General features: G+C 36.6%; 1 long non-coding RNA gene across 1 annotated transcript in view; it reads right to left on the bottom strand.

The window, feature by feature from the left end:
- The window catches only part of LOC108358658 (uncharacterized), a 51,708-nt gene extending 33,747 nt beyond the window's left edge, over positions 1-17,961 (bottom strand). Inside the window, exons 1-2 of the long non-coding RNA XR_001846809.1 lie at positions 17,604-17,961; positions 16,407-16,749 (exon numbers count right to left, since the gene is read on the bottom strand). This is a non-coding gene — a long non-coding RNA (uncharacterized LOC108358658). The remainder of the gene's footprint in view (positions 1-16,406; positions 16,750-17,603) is intronic.
- Between the last annotated feature and the right edge of the window lie 844 nt (positions 17,962-18,805).

Here is an 18,805-nt window from a genome sequence, read left to right as displayed (position 1 = left end):
TACTAAAGCCCACTCATAATTTTTTTCTTTTTATCAATTTGTATATTATATTAAAAAAAAATATATAAAAATCATTTTTCACTTACATACATACAAAAACTGCTTTCACACTGGGTATAAGTCAACTAATATTCACTTTATGCACTTGAAAACACAACTAACACATTCTAATATATTTATCCAATTGTGTCACTTAACTTATTATACATTTAAACACCATAACCACTATTTAAACAGTTTATCCGCGAATCAAAACAAAATTCGCAAAAACATGATCGAAAGAAAACAATTCAATGGACTTCAGCAGTGATAGCAGTTGAGAGCGTATCGAAAATCGATAACAGCCATGTGTAGCATTAAGTACCCCACACACTGTTTTGATGATTGACAAATCAACTGAGCGGAAGTATATAATAACTGCGCGTACTGCCTATTGGAAGTATGTTAATTGGTTCTTGTTACTCTATCTTTTTTGAAGCAGGCTTATAATGCTAAAATGTTTAATAAGACGGACATGGGCAATTCTTTTCACACAAAGCAGAAATAAATGTGCAAAATAAAATGGATTTCAAAGAAATTATATTCAAACTTATTTCTATTTTAACTAGGCGTTAACTAGGTAACGAAAAATTGTTTTCTTTAAAACTATTGAGCTTTCAGTGTTTTTTTACTGTAATTAAATTTTGCTCAAATTCTATATCATTTTATGTATCTTTCCTCAATAAAGTAAAAGTGATGTAAAAATAAAATTTAATTCAATTTTTTTTTTTTACATCGACATTCCAACAAAATATGCAGCACAGCTCTTCAAGGGCAAAGCGTATTATATGGGAAAGTAGATAGTAGAGAGAAGCGCAACTGAGCAGTGTCCTCGCTTTGTATGTAGTATGACAATGGAATTTTGGCAGGTAGAGCAAAGTAAATGGATGTCTGCGAGTGACGGAGGGCAGGAGAGCAAAGAGAGCAGATGTGCCGAAATTGCACACCTTTAAAATTTTATTAACTTGACGTATAAAATTTTACTATGCAGTCGCGTACAACATTGAAAAGCAGGAAAAGTGAGGACACGTAGGAATGCTGTGCGGTAGCAAAAGAGTAGAAAAAGTGCTAAATGAACAACATACGCAAACTTTGAAAAATAAGCGTGCAAAAAATTGACGAGAATGAAAAAAGTAGGCACTTAAGCTCTTTCGAAGCAAATGGGCGGAAAGAGACTGAAAAAAATTACATTAAAAGTTTACGAAATGCAAAGGTGGGAAAGGGGTGTTGCGAAAAAGGCTTACGTCGAAGTTAAAGTAAAGTAAAATCGAACTGAGATACCTCTGACTGGCTGAAAATGGAAAAAATTAATTTGTAATTAAAATAACGTTAAAACCGCCAAAAACTGCAATTTCCTACAGCCGCTGCCGTTTCTCAGCTCAGCTCAGCTGAAATTTGAGTTTTTGTGGGCAGCGCCCGCCGCCCGTCACGCGTCACTTTGGGACAGCGTGAAATGGGCGGCGACCAATCAACACATTCTCCTATAGCCAAAAGACACAAAAACAACCACTTCAATTCAACAACAACAACAACAAAAACAATGACATGAAATATGAATAACAGCAAATTAAATGCAGCAGTAACTGCAGTGGAACAAAAGCAACAAAAACAACCAGGAGAGCAAAAACAAAAGAGATGATGTGGAAAAACGGGAGTGAGTATTAAGTGAAAGTGAAACGAATGACGGTACTCAATGGCGGAGGTGGAAGTAAAAGCCGTCATCGAAGGAGCGTGGAATAACAAGTGCACTGCGATGAGTGACGTGGCGTGGCGTGGCGTGGCGCGGAGTGTAAGGAGCAAGGAGAGAGCGACCAAACGAGCAAAATCCCGCGAATGTCCTTTCCAAGGCTAATGTGTAATGCCACCCTAAAAACAAAAAACAAATACTACATGCAACCACACACAGAGTGCGCAGAATGCGTATGTGTGTGTGAGAAAATAAGTGACACAAAGGATGACGAGGACGACGGCGACGTGAAGTGCCGACAAATGATAGTGAATAGTGACAACAATGAAGAACGAAAGAAAAATCAGAACTAGTGCGACAGCAGTTCAATTTGCAATGGAGCTATAGTTGTTGGGTTGTTGCAAAATAAAATAAAACTAAATTTAAGAGAAAAAACTTAAGATGAATGGGACATTGAATATTAAATTTGTTTGGATATAAAAAATAATTATTGCCCATGATTCAATAATACAAGGTTAGATAATTATTGACAGCTGCGGTTTGACACTCCCTTACAAAAGGTTGCATTTACGGAGGACAGAGAAAGGGAAAGAATGCAATCCCTTGTTTCGAAAATGGTAGTAGAAAAGTACGCAAAGTAGGCAATTAGTAGTGAAATTCCTTTCGTAAATTCTAATGTATTTGCAGGAAATCTGGCATTTTAAACGAAATGTTGAACGTAATATTGATATATCTACGTGAATTACGTAATTTATATGCTATTTAGCCGTATAAAAACTGCAAAATGACTCAAAATTTAAATAAGACTACTATGAGACTGATGTAAACATCCAATGCATATGTTTTCATCAGTTAAATATGCTTCATATGCATATACAAATAAAGATATTGCACAAAAGCTTATACTTTTATTTCACACCAAAGCTACACTGTTTCCATGTAAAATTGCAAAGAAGCAACACGGTGCCACTGCTAAGGGAGCGGTGCGAGAGAGACAACTGTCAGTTTATCGAACCTTGTATTATTGAATCATGATTATTGCCAAAATTTTTGATTTGGGTTATGTTTTTTGTATCGTGCGTATTCAAATTTCGAAATATTTACTTCAAATCTCATTTTTAGTGAACCAAATTCTTTGTTAATTTCATTTTACAAAAATTTTCAAGCTTAAGCTTCGAAAGAAATTGTTTTTTTTTCTTTGTAATTTCTGTTTCATCAAAAGCCACATCCCGGCTAAATTATCGAAACATCCTGCTTTATCTCGCTCAAACTGCAATCAATGAGAAGGACGAGGCGATTAAAGATTCTTCCATAATCGCGCCTGTGAGCCAAAGCAACGATATAAAATCCTGCAATTCCAGGTTGGGAAAGGAAAATAACTTTTGTGAAACCGTTCCGAGGACCATTCGGCCTCCTCCACGAAATTCACGATAACCCACTGAGACTTATCGACTTCGCCGTGGTCCATAACATGGGTAGCCAACATACCCATATGCCAATATGCATAAGGCAGTGACACTATACTTGCCGCTTGACTTTCAGAGTCGATCGATATAGGGAAATGAAGAGGATAGCGCGAGGGGCCGAAATTAGCGAGCGCGAAGTGCTTGTATCGTCAATTTCACAGCTGCAAACTAACAAAGCTGCTTGAACTTATGCCCAGTCAGCTGATCTGTTAAAGTACAACGATGACGGGCTGAGAAGGTGTATCAATTTTTATGCCAAGTACAGTCGATTGAACGAATGTCTGACGACTGTGCTCTGACCAATCTACAAGAAAAGCGGTCTCGCGTGGCTTTAGACCTGGTAGGTCCATCAAAGCCCGGGTAAACACATCTCGCCCAATTTGTTAAAAGACTTGTAAAAGGAGGCTCGACGCTCACCATCCTTTTTAAAGCCGCAGTTAATTGCGTGAAAAGGAGTTGCCTACAAACCGAGATGTCTGAGTTTGGTATTCCGGCGAAACTGGTGGGACTATATAAAATTACGTTGGTCAATACCTCAAGCTTCGTCAGAATTCAGAAGAATCAATCCGAACGGTTCAATAACCTCGGTTCGGTTCAAGTATTCAACGCGGAACCTGCTGGTTTTAGCAGAGGAAGAGGAAGGCCCCTTTTGCGATGGAGAGACCAGTTGGTGAAGTAACCGGCTTCAATTTTCATTTCTAAAACTTCTTAGGCGTTTGCAGCGTCAGACAAGAAGAAGAACCCTACTTTTATAATAAATTTGTGTGTATGTATATACCATGTCCAATGCAACTACACATTCTCAATGGATATTTGCCCTATCCACACCTATCCGCCAGTACAAATATTAGTTTGGATCCACATGTTTGTACACATGTATGTATGTATATTAGCCTGATAAACATATACATATATGCAATTGCGTGACGCAGGATGATAACTAACTCTCACACCTGTGCGCCGAATGCTGACCTGACTGACTGACACCTAACACCTAACAACAGCCAAACAAACTAAACATAAGTACAGGGCGCACCTACAATTCAAGCACACAAATGCGTGCGTGTGTGAATAACAATTTGTGCACATATATCTTCCGGCTAATCAAGCAGCCAGCAAGTCAGCTCGTCCTTCGTTCGTTCAACGTCAGCTCAGCCATTCAGCCATTGGATGAGCAGTCGATGATTGCACTGACTTACTCGCACTGACGACGACAGCCTGCATCAACTCAAAATGAATTCAATTATTTGCACCAACTGCGACTGCGAAAGTGCTGCCGGAGTGCAGTGCCGAGCAATGATAATGGACTACTTGGTTCACTGGGTTTGAAGTGGTTGCAAAGCAAACACACTCACACATGCATGCATGCACATCAGTGCATAGATTGCAAAAAAAGAGTGTCATCAAAGGTTTTAGTTGCACAGCAAAACAGCAAAAGTCATTTAGAAATCAATGGCATCAAGTGACTGCTGGCGCGTGGGTGTTAATGTCAACAGCTAAAACAATAAGAGCACCAACAACTATAACATGAGCAACAACAACTAACATTTGAAATCATTTGCGTCATCAGTGGCTTCATTGGCTGCAGTTGACGCTGGTCGCTTAGTTAATTTGCCTCTCAAGTGGCAAGTGAGTGGGGACGTGTGTTATTGTTTGCTATTGTTGTTGCTGTAATTGAAAAATGCCAACGCCACTGCTGCTGACATCTAACAACAAATTACCTGGTAAAACTATTGCCACTGAGGCACCTCGAAGGCAAACATAGAAGCACACAGCACATACATATGTACATACATTTGCATGGATGCTTTGTTTTACGGCAGCCTGTCATCAATATAATGTCAATATGTGCATACATACGTACATTTATAAAAATATTTCATGTTTGTTCAGTCACTTTTTGTGCGCTCGTATTGGTATTCTCGAATATCTACGCAAATCGCATTTTTATGTAAATTTCCTTTGCTGCTGCTAAGCTGAAGTGACTGGTTGGCGGCTGCATAGATTTGGCAGAAAATGTTAGCATTCCCCGGCAAATTTTTTAAGTGTAAATTAACTCCAATTCCCGATATAATAAATTGTGCCACTCAACTTAAAAGATAAATTTTAATAAGATTTCAAAAATATGTGCATATTTTATTAAACACAAAAAAAAACTTATTCAACAGAATTGTAGTAGAAAAAATTTACAGAGATTCAAAAAAGCAAGCATTTAAATAATATACATACGCATTGTGTATGCATTTTTACCAAAAAAGTAAAAATTTATATTTTATATTTTTAATAAAAAATACTAATGAAAATTTTGAATATTTGAGGAGAATTTAAAAAACTTTTAAAAAATAAATACTTATGTGTATAAAAAATTGGGAAATAAATTGTTTCGACTTGAAAAAAAATATTTGTAACATAATCGTAGTAGAAAAAATTAACAGAAATTTCAACATTAACAAAAAAAAGTAATTTTTAAGCAAATACAAAATCGACTTCAATTCTCATAAAAAAATTTAAGAGTATGTACCGTTAACTTCCTCGCGATCCAATGATCCGATCTAAACCAAGTTAGTATGGGACCACCTCTGAAGTACCACCTTTCATTTAAAAACAGAATTATAGAAATCTGTTGAAAGTAGTTCAAAATTATGCGATAACATACATAACAAAAAATAAAAATATTCCGCCGAATTGATAACCTCCTGTTTGTTGAAGTCGGTTAAAATGATATGCACATATGTACAAATATTCAAGAAAATTTAAAAAACAAAAAATATATTTTAACAAAAAAAATCCCAAGGAAAAAAAGAAATATTTGTCTTAAATTAATTATTATCGGGGAATAAATTAATTGTTCCAACTTAAAAAAAAAATTTAAAATGTATAAATTTCTTCCAAAAGGTAAAAGTGAAAGAAGTGAAATAAAATATCGAAAAAAATGTTTGCCAAAAATTGAAAAATGGAGTAAACAATTACATACCTAAATTCGACAAAGTATTAAAAAATTTCGCAGATGTACATATGTATGCCCTAGAGATGGGCAAGGACCAGAATATTTGCTGTCAGCACGAACTCGTGCGTGCATGGGCGTTCAGTAAAATTTCATAAAAGCACGAATAAGCGCGAAAAAGCCCGTTGCTAATATTACAAATTTAGATAAGCTTTTGTTTTTATCAAAAACAAAAATAGTACATATTAAAACTCTTTTGATAAGAGAAAAGCAAAAAAAGAAATATTTGGAAACCGATAGAAAAAATAAGATACTTAGTAGTTTTGTTTACATATCTGTACATAAAATACCTTCCACTTTTTTTACTTCCCAGAAAATATATTATAAAAATCTTTAAAATGGTAAATATTTGTTTAATTGATTGATCGGAAGTACGAAAATAAAGGGTCCTAGGAATGTATTAAATTTCAAATTTCATGGGAAAAATATATTTTATATTATTTAAAGATTTTGTCATTGCTTGCCGAGAGATTGATTGGTTTGATTAATAATCGCTCGCCTACAAACCACTTTTAATTGCTTTCTACTTTTATCAAATACTCTTTGATTTATTTGGGCTACTTCGGCCATATCTTGACCACTTGACTCTCATTAGATAAATATGTATGTATGTACATGCTTCGTCGATGATTCATCATTAATTAGTTTACGGCTTGACTCGATCATAGAATTCCGTGTGGTTTTATTTTGTGTTTTTCCCCCCAAAAAAGAATTTCTGTGAATGAAGATGAACAACAAATATAAATCGATAAAAACATTCCACACATGTTAAAAGTTTTTTTTTACCTTATCAGCAGGCAGATACTACGTGTGGTATAAGTAATCTCTGATTCCCCTCAGGAAGAAGCAGAATTCGATAGTTGAGTACTTCAGACGCGCAATCGAGCTTATATAGTACATATAGTACATACATATCGCACACCATCTTCAAAAGTGACACAACTCAAAATAACACGTTCGTCACATAGTAATCATATGGGCAAGGGAGACTTTACCTTAGGTTTTTTTAACAAATTATAAAAAAAAATTTGATCCAGCTTTTGCTTAAAGATAAATAAAAGCTCTGGGTAATTTTTAGCGCATAATTTCAAAAACATTAAATTCAGAGTTGTGTCAATTTTGAAAATCGTGTGCGATATGTACTCTTTATCAGCTGGGGTCTCTTTCAGAATTTCTGTTATGTGGTATTTAGAACGTATACCCTATTTTTCACCACTTGTTATTTATTTTTAACCGACTTCAAAAAAACGAGAAGGTTATCAATTCGTCGGAATATATATTTTATTTTATGTGTGTTGCCGCATAACTTTGGACCACGTTAACAGATTTTGATAATTCTATTCCTATGATTTTCTATCGGCAACGTGGTACCTCAAGGGTGATACCATACTAATTTGGTTTAGAACCGATCATTGGATTATGAAGAAATTAACGGTACTCCTAAATTTTTACATGAAAATCGAAGTGGGTTGTGTTTTTTGCTTAAAAATTACTTATTTTAATATCATCGTTCTTATATGTAAGTTCAAAAGTTTTTCGAAATTTGTTTACACAAATAGTCGAAATAGTTTGCCACTTACGCTCATTGCGAAATTTAAACGATCTCAGCCGCAGTTGTTGACTAACCGTTGCTAATGATTGCAATCAATGATGAAATCACTGAAGAATCAGTCACACATTTATTTGCGCACAAATTAGAGGATGATTCACAACGAAATGGGTAGTGATTACTATAGTAATTATAATTATAGAATAATGAGAGGCTTTCACGGCTGCAAACGAATTCAACTGACTGTGTGGCGCGTTTATGCATTTTACAAAAAAAATGAAAAATTTAAAAAAGAGTAAAATGAATTAGGCGGGAGTTGCCACTTGATTTGGAAATTTATCTACATAGATAGAGATTCGATTATGGGGACCGAGAGACTCAGTGGCATTGCACGAAGCTATTGGCTGCTAAACTAGTAAAACAGGTGAGTGAGTTTGAGGAAACTTCAAGAATACTGTTCGCCTTTGGTCAGCTCTGAGCAGAGTTTCGCTACTCCTCGCCACGCTTTCAGTTTAAATTACGGTTCACGAAAAGAGAAAATTTGCTTTTAGACGATATTAAGAAATTAAAATCGTCCATGTGTCTTAACCAATCAATTTAAAATGTTGATTACATATGCGCTAACAGCATGAACTAATATTTAGATGCCTTCATTTATAATATTTTCCATACCTCAGACATGAATTCACATCTGTTTTCGGCATCAACTCAGACTCCTCAGCAGCTGTCTTACAATTGCACACAATTTTCAGCGCTTTCCCTCAGCTTTACTTTTCTTTCCACTAAATCATTCAATATGTGACACAATCAAGCACACACACACACATAACATTGCATATCAATTGCAGCAAAGTCATTGAACATTTAAAGGATATTCGCTTAACCCCAACCGTCGCCGCTTGGCGGTTGATTGGAGTGCAGATCTAAAGGATGTGAAAGTCGTCCTCAGATGGGTAGCAAAAAAAAAATGTTCACTCCTTTCATTTGGCACTCTATGCGCTTGTTTGCATGCATGTATGTATGTGTGTATGTATATGTGCATATGTAATCACGTCATTTTTGCCGCCACTCGTCTACGGTGCATTGACTTGCTTGCCACCGCATGTGGCACAGCCAATGTCATAGCCATAGCCACAGCCACACAGTCAGCTTCCATCAAGCAGCTGTGTGACAGCAGTTAGTCGATATTCTTGTCAAATCGTGGCTTTGCTGCTCTTCTTCCTCCAGTTGTGGTTGTTGTTGGCGGTGCCTTGTGAGTGGCAGGAACAGCGGCGCTTAATAAATGTGTGGGTGGGCGAGCGAGTGAATGTGGCACTTGACACATAACAAAGGATAGTTCGAAAAATTTTACTGGGGAATTTTAGTTGAATTAGAAAAATCGGTGATGGGAGGTAGTCGGCGGATGGCGAATACGAGATGTGCGGGATATAGAGCGTAAGAAACGTCCTTAAACTCTTGCTGCGTGTGCGAGTGTGTGTGTGTATGCTGATGAAGCAAGTGAAACACAACTGCAAGGCAAATTTTTGTATGTGAATATCTGATTAAAAGTGTGTGAATGTAAAATTTACAAAGTGCGAATAATTGCCGATTTTTAACGGAACTCAAAGCATTATTTCGGAAAATGTTTGCAATAAAAAAAATTTTAAAGCACCTCAAAAAATAAAAATTAACTTTGAAAGTTATTTTATTGCTTGAACTCTTAACTCTTCAAGGACTAGGTTAATTGTATATATTTTTCTTGATTTTTCCTTAACTTTTCAAATGCCACTTGCTATTTTAATTAAAAAAAATAATTATAAATGAGCCGTTTATTTTCATAGTGGCATAAGTCATTTCATGACGCTTGACTTCAGTGATCATTTACCTACATATGTACATCTGAACATGTTTGTTATTCCTTCAATTTCATAAGCCATAGGTAAAAAGTTTTGTCATGAGTTTATATGCTATATGAGTTTATATGAAAAAAAAGAAAGGATTTTTTTTTCAAAATATGTATAATTTGAACCGCATTTTACATAGAGGCTCCTAAAAAGGTTTATTTATATATTAATTTTACTATTTTACCTAAACTTGTATCTATATTTATTTATTTTATTTAATATTGTATTTATTTAATTTTACTTTCTTTAATTTATTTGATTTGATTTGATTTGTTTAGATGTTCACGTCCTCTCCGAGCTTCTCTTGTAATGCTTCACCTTTTACTTAGAACTTTTCTCCACTTCCTTTTTTAAGTTGTATGTGTAATTCCCAGCCTTGGTTCTTCTTATTTTGTCTATCTCAACTCTTATTTCTTGCGCGTCTTTTTGTTCAGTTTTACGAAGCACATCGGCGTTTGATATTTCCGTTTTTCTTGCTACTTTACTCTCTTTTATTGCTATTGCTTCTTTTGTCGATCTATTTGACATTTTCACACTGTATTTTGCCAGATTTTGCTTACTCATGTGTTGAGGACTCCTTTGCTTTTTGCAATTGTTTCAGCTTCCTTTGGATGTGAAAATTTATACTTTTTACTAGTCTGTTGGATACCGCTTACTTTTTCTGGGGAAGCTAACCTTTTTGGTGTTTGACACCTCTTATCTGTATGCAGTACCCGTGATTCTGAAGAATTTTCACTAATTTTTGGTTCATGTTTCTCCTGAAGTAACCGATCCATTTTCTCTCTATTGCTTTTCATTCTTTTATAGAAAATGTGCATATGGATTCAATTTTCCTTAATCGACCTTTGGACCGTTTTCGATTCTGACACTATCTTCTGTAAGCACTCAATACGTTTTCCAATTTCATAAAACACCTCTGTATCTGCTTTTTTCAAAACTTCGAGGCACGTGATCAAGCCAGTTCAAGGTTTGGTCTACCTCTGTTCGTGTTACATTAGGCAAGGCGGTGCTTTTTTGTAGCCCCTGGTTAGTTACTTTTGGTGGGGTCGTTAGGGTGATTGATCCTCTCCTTAAGAACTCTAGTATCTTCGAGCCATTATCTGCCACATTGGCTAAGGTTTCCACCTCTGTGACATTACTGTCGCGGGTTTTGTGGCTTGCATTTTCTTTCTGCTGCCAGAATTTCTATAAACAGCCGCTTCTAACAAGAAGATCCGACGCTGACGATATAAGCCGCTCACTCTGAGGCAGACGCTACTGGCATTTGTTTTGCTGGTTTTGGTCCAACTCGGGTATTATTTGTGTGTTGGTGTTGGTTGATTTTTCCGACAGGGTGGTAAGATGATTTATTTTGGAACGAATTTCCGTCATCCCTTGTCAATTATTTCCCTGATACCACCCATATCTGAGAGACGTTCCGCATATGTCACGTGAGGTGGCGCATGTTGGATACCAGCGACTCCAAAAATATTTGATTTGATTTTTTATTTTATTTTGTTTTACGTTATTTTTTCTATTTCATTTGATTTGTTATTCTACATATGTATTTTATTTAATATTATTTTATTTTCTTTCATTTTATTTTATATTACTTTATTTTGTTATATTGTATTTTATTTTGTTTTATTTTACAATAAGTTATTTTCTAACTACGCTAATTAATTCCTCAAAATTGTTTGCTTCTAAATTTTTTTTATTAAAAATTTGGCTTTGTTTAACTTATTCATAATTTTTTTTTATTTTTTTTTGTATTTTATGTAATTTTATTTCGTATCTAATTTTATATTTATTGGTTTCTTTAATTGAACTTTAATAAGGTTATTTTTGATTACAAAATTTGGGTTTTGATTAAATTTTTAATTTTTATGTCTTGGTTCCATCGCTTTTTTATTTTTTAATTTTCTTTTTATATTTCATAAAAAAATAAGACTTCGCTTAATTTTTCTTTTAACATGCATTTTTGATAAATTTAATCATCATTCGAATCCGCTCATTCAATTTTCAAACAACAATTTTCAATTGCTTTTTTTAATTTTCTTTTCAATACGTTAGATAGAACTATTTTCTTCATTACATACATTTCTAGCCCCTACTCTCGCAGCTCGTCGCACATATTTTTCAATTTTGTTTTGCTCCACTTTCAACAAAAAGCCGGCTACAGCATGCCACTTGCCACATGCCGCATGCCACTTGCCTGCGAGTACATATTTCCATTTCATTTCCGCTCTACCTCGCATGTTTCATTTCCACATTGTTGCGGCCGAGCAGCATGCTGCCTGCCAGCGAGCCAACAAGATGCACGTGCTGTTGCTGTTGCTGCCGCACGCCGTCACACATTTTCACTCGTCCGTCAAGACTGCCACTCACTTGCCACCAAATATGAGTAAGGCACACAATATGTACATACATACATACATAACTGGCGGCACTTACTCACTTACAACTAGCTGCCAAATGTGGCGAATTGGCCAAGTGTCTGACTAGCTGCCTGCCTTTTTTGGCTACAGCGAGTATCGAGTGTCGCAGGCATACCTCCGCAACAACATTTCGTGCCACCAAAATCATTATTACAATTTTTTTGATGAATTTCTTGTTGATGTTGCTGGCATTTTTATTTTTATTTTTGCTCTGTCTATCATCATGGCATAAGTGCTGTTACTGTCCGTCCTTGTGGCTGTCGTTGTCACTGCCATATTGCGACGAAAAGTGACGAAAACGTCAGCAGCTATGACGTCGTTACATTTCAAAATGAGCTTATGGCACCTTTTACTTCCCACATGCTGCCTTAATTATTCTTCTCAACATTTTCACTCGAAATAGTTTAGTATTTTTCGTATTCCATCGACGCGTGCTCTCATACTGTTGCTCTCTCTCACGCGCTGCTGCTCTCGCGCAGCATGATTATCCTACAGGACTTCCGCTTGCTGTTGTACTCATCTAATTTTCCCTAAAATTTTTTTATTTATATTATTTTATATTTTTCTCCTGTTCCGCGCCACGTGGAAAAGCCATGCCCCCATATCTCGCTGCAGGAAACTTCTAGAGAATTTCGCTGGAATAAGCCAAGTTGGCAATATAACTAGAGAAAAATCAACAAAAACTAAAAAAGTTAAGTTACTTCCGCAGCTGTCCTACTCCGCTGCCGATGTTCGCTGTCGCTGCGGAAGTAAATAGGGAATACCTACTCTGCAAAGAACAACGTCCACGACTGAGAGCGCTGCGTCTGTACCATTCTGGGGCTGCTGGCTGGATGGCTGGCTGGATGACTGCTTGGGTTGGTTTCTGGTTTCGTGGCAACCGTCTGCTGCGCTACACTGGCAAACAAAGTGCCAAAAACCCTTACGAATAGCGTGTAAGGAGTAAACGTTGAAGGATGTTTGGGGCACTGACTCAGCACACAAGCAGACAGACATTGTTGCCACAGCCACACACCTACATACATACATATATGCATACAAATATTTAGACTAGGAGCCAGCAGAAAGTTTGTACGAAGCGCTGCGGAGGACGTTGCTAAAGTGGAAGAGCCCAGCAATGTTAGCGCAGTGAAACAAATACGTGGAAAAGCAGGAGAAAATTTGTTAAGGAAAATAAATAAAACGTAAAAAACACTACATCGCTGCCAACAAAAACTTTTGTGCTACGAAAGTCGAGCCATCCTGAGCACCCACACCCACTTAGTGTCCACTCTCAGCTCGTCTAACTTCCGAGCGTGCGTGTGTGTGTGTATTCTGGGTATCCTTACTACACTGTAGTAGTTGTGTTTTGCCATCCATCGCAGTTTTGTAGCCATATGTAAGAGTATGTGTGTTTGTTTCTTTCATTCCTCTGGAATGCCAGTCGTATGCTGGCGATATTCCTATTTGAAATGGGCGCAGTCGTTTGAAGTCAGGCCGGCATTCGATGTTTTTTTTGTTATTGCAATATAATACTCATTTTATATTGTATTTAATATTGATCGTCTTGAATGGCACTTTGATGTTAAGCAACGGGAGATGATACAGAATATTGAGCATCATAGAAGCAATTTGCAATCTAGACTTTCTTAAAAGCCAATAAACGCTATAAAGGAAGTCCATTCACAGAGATTTTCTGAAGTTGCATGGCTCAATTACCCACCGACAGAGCGCCCTTACGCACTTGGCATCCGTATCAACATATCATCTTCCTCTTGGAAGTCTCACCATAACTAGCCCTTGATAGGTAACGTGTTTAAAAGTGTCCTATAAAAACATTTGCTGCGGCAGAGAAACGTCTTCTTTTCCTTTTTTTATGGCACAAAAGGGCCCGGTTTCCCTTAGCCTAATAGCAGTTCGTGCTGCGATAATTCTGTCTGCAATATCCGCGGGCGCTATGTTCACCATATGTACATATGTTAAGCGCCAGTGTAGGTGTGGTTCCTAATGCTCCGCTAATTCCTGTTTTACAAGTGCAGCCTTCTCTATTGAGTTCCACCAGACAATACGTATAGGCTTAAATCTGGTTTCCTAGAGCTAATGAATTAACTTGGGCGAGAGACCCCACCTTTTACCGATAGCTCCCCTAGATCAGTATAAGGCAACCGACATCTTTCCTACCCTTTCCTCAATGTTAGGCTTCCACGACAGCCGCCGTTGATTACCTGTTTCAGGTAACCTTGAGCCAGATCAAAAAGAGTGTATAGAAATCGGCCCTTAACCAAAATTCCACATCACCTACATAGGCGATCACCCGACAACCCACTTTTCCCAGTTCCTCTAGAAGATCGTTTACAATCGCAATCCAGAGCAGGGGAGCGAGAACACCACCTTGTGGAGTGCTCTTATTGACTCTGCATTGAGTGCAGACGCTCCCCCACTTCGCTGCGACAGTTCTGTCACGAAGTAAGCTGTAGATAAGCCTTATTAGGTTGGTTTCAACCCCCAGATTATGAATATACTTGACTATGGCCTCTGGACTGCGATTGTTGAAGGCCCTCTCGATATCGAAGAAGGCCCCTACTGCATAATCTTCATGCGTGAAGACTTCATCTGACCACTTTACCTCTGTGTGCAATAAGCATATTGAGCTCTTGAAAGACAGTCTCGGGGAATCGCGTTTCTTATGTACAGGTCGATCAGTCTCTCAAGAGTTTTTAGCAAAAACGAAGAGACTAAATCCCTGGGGGAAACATGAGAGCCTTTTCCGGCTTTCGAGATGAACGCAACACTGACTACCCTCCAAGCCTTGGGGATGTACCCGGTCCTCACGCAGTTCGCATAAATAAAATCCAACCAATTGCACGACACCTTCAGAGCGCCTTGCAGCTGCGCAGGTATGATGTCATCGGTCCCCGGCGACTTGAATGTTTTGAACGAATTTATCGCCCAGACCAAGTGACGATCGCCCAGAAGATCGGAGAAGTACAGGACCTGGGGGGGGGAGATTCTGTAACCAGTTAGCGACAATTTTCGAATCGCTATCGCACTTTTTGACGCATGATATAAATGTTTGTGCGATAGCGATCCGAAAATTGTCGCTAACTGGTTACAAAATATCGCAAAGAAGTACATTTGACTGTACTTCGAAGTACGAAGTACAAGAGCGAGAAAAGAAGTACTGTACTTCCGAAAGAAGTACGGTTGGTCACATTAAACATACCTAGTAAGTATAGACCACCCTTATGCTAAGTGTGTGGCTGCGGTATTTAGTTCAGCGCGATTTAGTTCGATATGTTCCGCTGAATACTTTTTGGTGCAGCTTGCTATAAATCGCCTAAGGTTGCAAACAGAGTGGAAGCGAAACCGAAGACGAAGATGAAGACGAAACCGAAGACGAAAAACAGTGCAGTAGTAAACATATGAAAGTGATCACAGTGCAAGCAAAGACGGAGACGAAGATGAAGACGTTGCGCAAGCGGTCAGCTTGAAACAGTGCGGTACTGTTTCCAAAGACGAATCGCTTGCTGTGATGAGTTGTTTACAATTTATTTAACTGTTTGCAATTGTGAAAAAACGCGTTTTTTAAGAAATTGGCTAAATTTTTGGCAAAATGTAATCAAACGTATTAATTGGCATTCTTGTATATTCGAAAAATGTCTGTCCGTCTTGCCGTAACACATAATATAAGTGGCGAAATTCTCCAAAAGTTGTCCTATACAAATTATTTCATGAATTGCTGTTTCTTCTTTATTTTCTTTTGATTTTATCTAAAAAAAGGGTTTTTTTTAGAAACAAATCTTCATATCATTCATCTTCCACTATGTACACTCGCAACGCAAGCAATTCGTCTTCGGCTTCGTCTTCATCTTCGTCTTTGGCTTCGCTTCCACTCTGTTTGCAACCTAACAGTACGTGATTATCCATACAAAATGCATCCCTCCCTTTAATTGAGAATATATATTTATATGTAAACGTACTTTAAGCATTCGGGGTTACTAAATGGAAATTTTTTTTTACAAACTACCAAACGCGTTATCTTGCTGGTTTCAAAACGTTTAACCCTTAAACGACCAAGTAACAACAGTGTGGCAACGAAGTAATAGCATGCAAAAAACTTATGTGCATTCAGAAAAATTTTGCTATGCTTCTATACATTTTTGGACGTGTCTCTTTATTTTTATTTTCTTAGAATATGTGGAAAAAATTACTTAAAACAGCTTTAATTCAACCGCAAATAGAATTAAACAATTAAGGTAACATTTTTTGGTTACACGTTTTCGTTATGTATTTTCTCACTGTGTTTTTTAGGAAATGTCAATGAAGTACCAAACCTTTTTTCACTTATTTATGAAATCTTAAATTATGTTGTTAATATTTACCAAATTGTTATGTCCTTTTTGTGTTGCATAGCACTGCAATCAGTAAATTTTTTTGCAAGAGAAATTTTTTTCCAAGAGAATTTTTTTTATACATACATATGTATATTTATTTATTTTTGTGCTTATCAACACCGCTGGGCATCGCAAGCTTTATCGTTGCTTTTATTTACTTGAATTCACTTCGTTTTTTTTTGTTATTGCTGGTATTATTATGAACGCTAGATATTAGTAAAATTGTATATTTTTGTGCTCTAATTACATTCTTGCTGTTGTTTTTATTTATTATTATGTAGTTATATTTCATGGAACATGAACACGTTACGTTTTAGTCAATATTTTTTATCTATAATTGTATTGAACTGAATTACGACTTTTTTTTTTAAATATAAAAGCCCATTTTTGAATTTTTTCATAACACTTTATTGTTGTTGTTATCTATTGCTGCAAATCGTTATACTGAATTGCGTGCATTACATTGCTGCATCAATTTTTTTCAATTTCACAATTTTCTTCCATAACGAAATTCTGAAACACAATTCGCCGGCTGCTTCACCGATTTTACGTTTGCATGTAAGTATGTATGCATGCACATGGGAATAAAAAATGCAATAAAAAATAAAACACAATAGGGGTATTCTCTGAGTCTTGCAAAGCCCTTGCATGGGGTGCATGGGCTTCACGGTTTGCAAAGCTCTCCCATACGAAAACCGGTTTTAACTGTGCAATTTGTGCATCGTGCAAGGGCTTTGCAAGACTCAGAGCAAGGCGTATTTAACAAGGTGGTGTTAGCCCTATGCAAATAAAAAATTACTTTAACAAATTATACGCAGATATCCATACTGTCATTGGTATGAATTACAACAAACACGTCATTTTGACGTAATGCTTTTCACGGCGAAAAACTCAGCTGTCGCCCCAACACCACCTTGTTAAACACACCTTGACTCAGAGAATACCCCTAAAATAATTTCTAAAACTTCTAGCAAAAAAATCGCTGTCTTTACAAGCACTTTACAACACCATGCTGGCGATTTACGCTTTCGAGCCCTTTCTATTGCATGCGTTGCACTTATAGTACATACAAATGTACATATGTATGCATCACAAGTACCCACACAAACACACATGTATGTATGTACGGATGAATGTCTGCATTAAGATGAATCGAAATTAATAATAGTTTTTTCTTCTACATACACTTTTGTTATTGCACAACACTAACACAAACTAACTCAGACTTACACAGCTGGCGTTCTTGTCTGCCAAGCAGAGCAACGACGTACATTTAGATAAAACGCAAATAAAAAAATCACAAAATCGATTGCACTTTTTTGTGTTGTTATAGTATTTAATATTATTCAAAACTTTTTCTTTTAACGATTTATTGCTGTTATTTGTTTTTGTTTTAATAAATCTTTACTTATTTAAACACAACTACTACTGCTGCTAACGTGTCCCGAAATTAACGCGTATTAGCGTTTTTAACTGTTTCGATTCTTCCATAACAGTTCGCCTTGACTGCTAAATGCGCACTAAAATTGACAGCGAGTGGAGCGCGAACGATGAGCGCCACATTCTGTGCGAGCACTACAACATTCTATACGAAAGTTGATGTGTGGGAGTGTGTGCGTGTGCGATGAATGGCATCGTGCTTGCATGGATTTATGTACCCTGCAGGGAGTGACGTTAGCTTATACCTAACTTTAGTCTGTTTACGCGAACACTAGTGCTAGCTATTAACTGTATATTTTGTTCGAAAATAAACCAACTATTTTTGTGGGGCGCTGGTTGCAAAAAGTCACCCCTGGATACTTTTGCATTACATGTCAACTAACTTGTAACTGACTACTTTTGGACATAAAATATCAATAGCAAACATTTTGTTAATTTTTTGTTATTTTGTATTTTTTTACATTTTTAATTACATTTTAATTTATATATTCAACATTGCATATTTGTTTATTTGCTTACATATTCCGCAGTAGGTGGGTAGGTGGTCTATAGGACTATAGGAATTTCGTCAGACATAAATCCAAATGATAATATACATAAAATTTCGAACTTCATTTTATTTGTCCTGAATTCGAAAAAGGGTTTGTGAAGTGCAGAAAAAAAAATTGTTTCAAAATAGTTTTTGTATGAGGACTTTTAAATATAAACTTGTAAGGAAAACAAACTCCCGATTGCGTCTGCATGATTCCTGCACGACTTTACCACTCAGTTTAAGTTGGTTTTGTCAAAGCTAATTAAAAGTGAGGTATTTTTTGAAATCCCGCCACTAACTATAACTAACTATAAGTTGGTTATTTTTAACAATTGATAATTTTTCATTGCAGGATTTGCTTTCAAATGTTCAATTTGAGTTGTGTGCCAGCATCAAGTCGATTGTCCGACTCTGC

This window comes from Rhagoletis zephyria, unplaced genomic scaffold (assembly GCF_001687245.7).
Source record: "Rhagoletis zephyria isolate East Lansing unplaced genomic scaffold, Rhagoletis_zephyria_1.1 Rzeph_scaffold_00280, whole genome shotgun sequence".
NCBI classification, from domain to species: domain Eukaryota; kingdom Metazoa; phylum Arthropoda; class Insecta; order Diptera; family Tephritidae; genus Rhagoletis; species Rhagoletis zephyria.
This window is presented reverse-complemented; position numbering and strand designations above follow the sequence as displayed.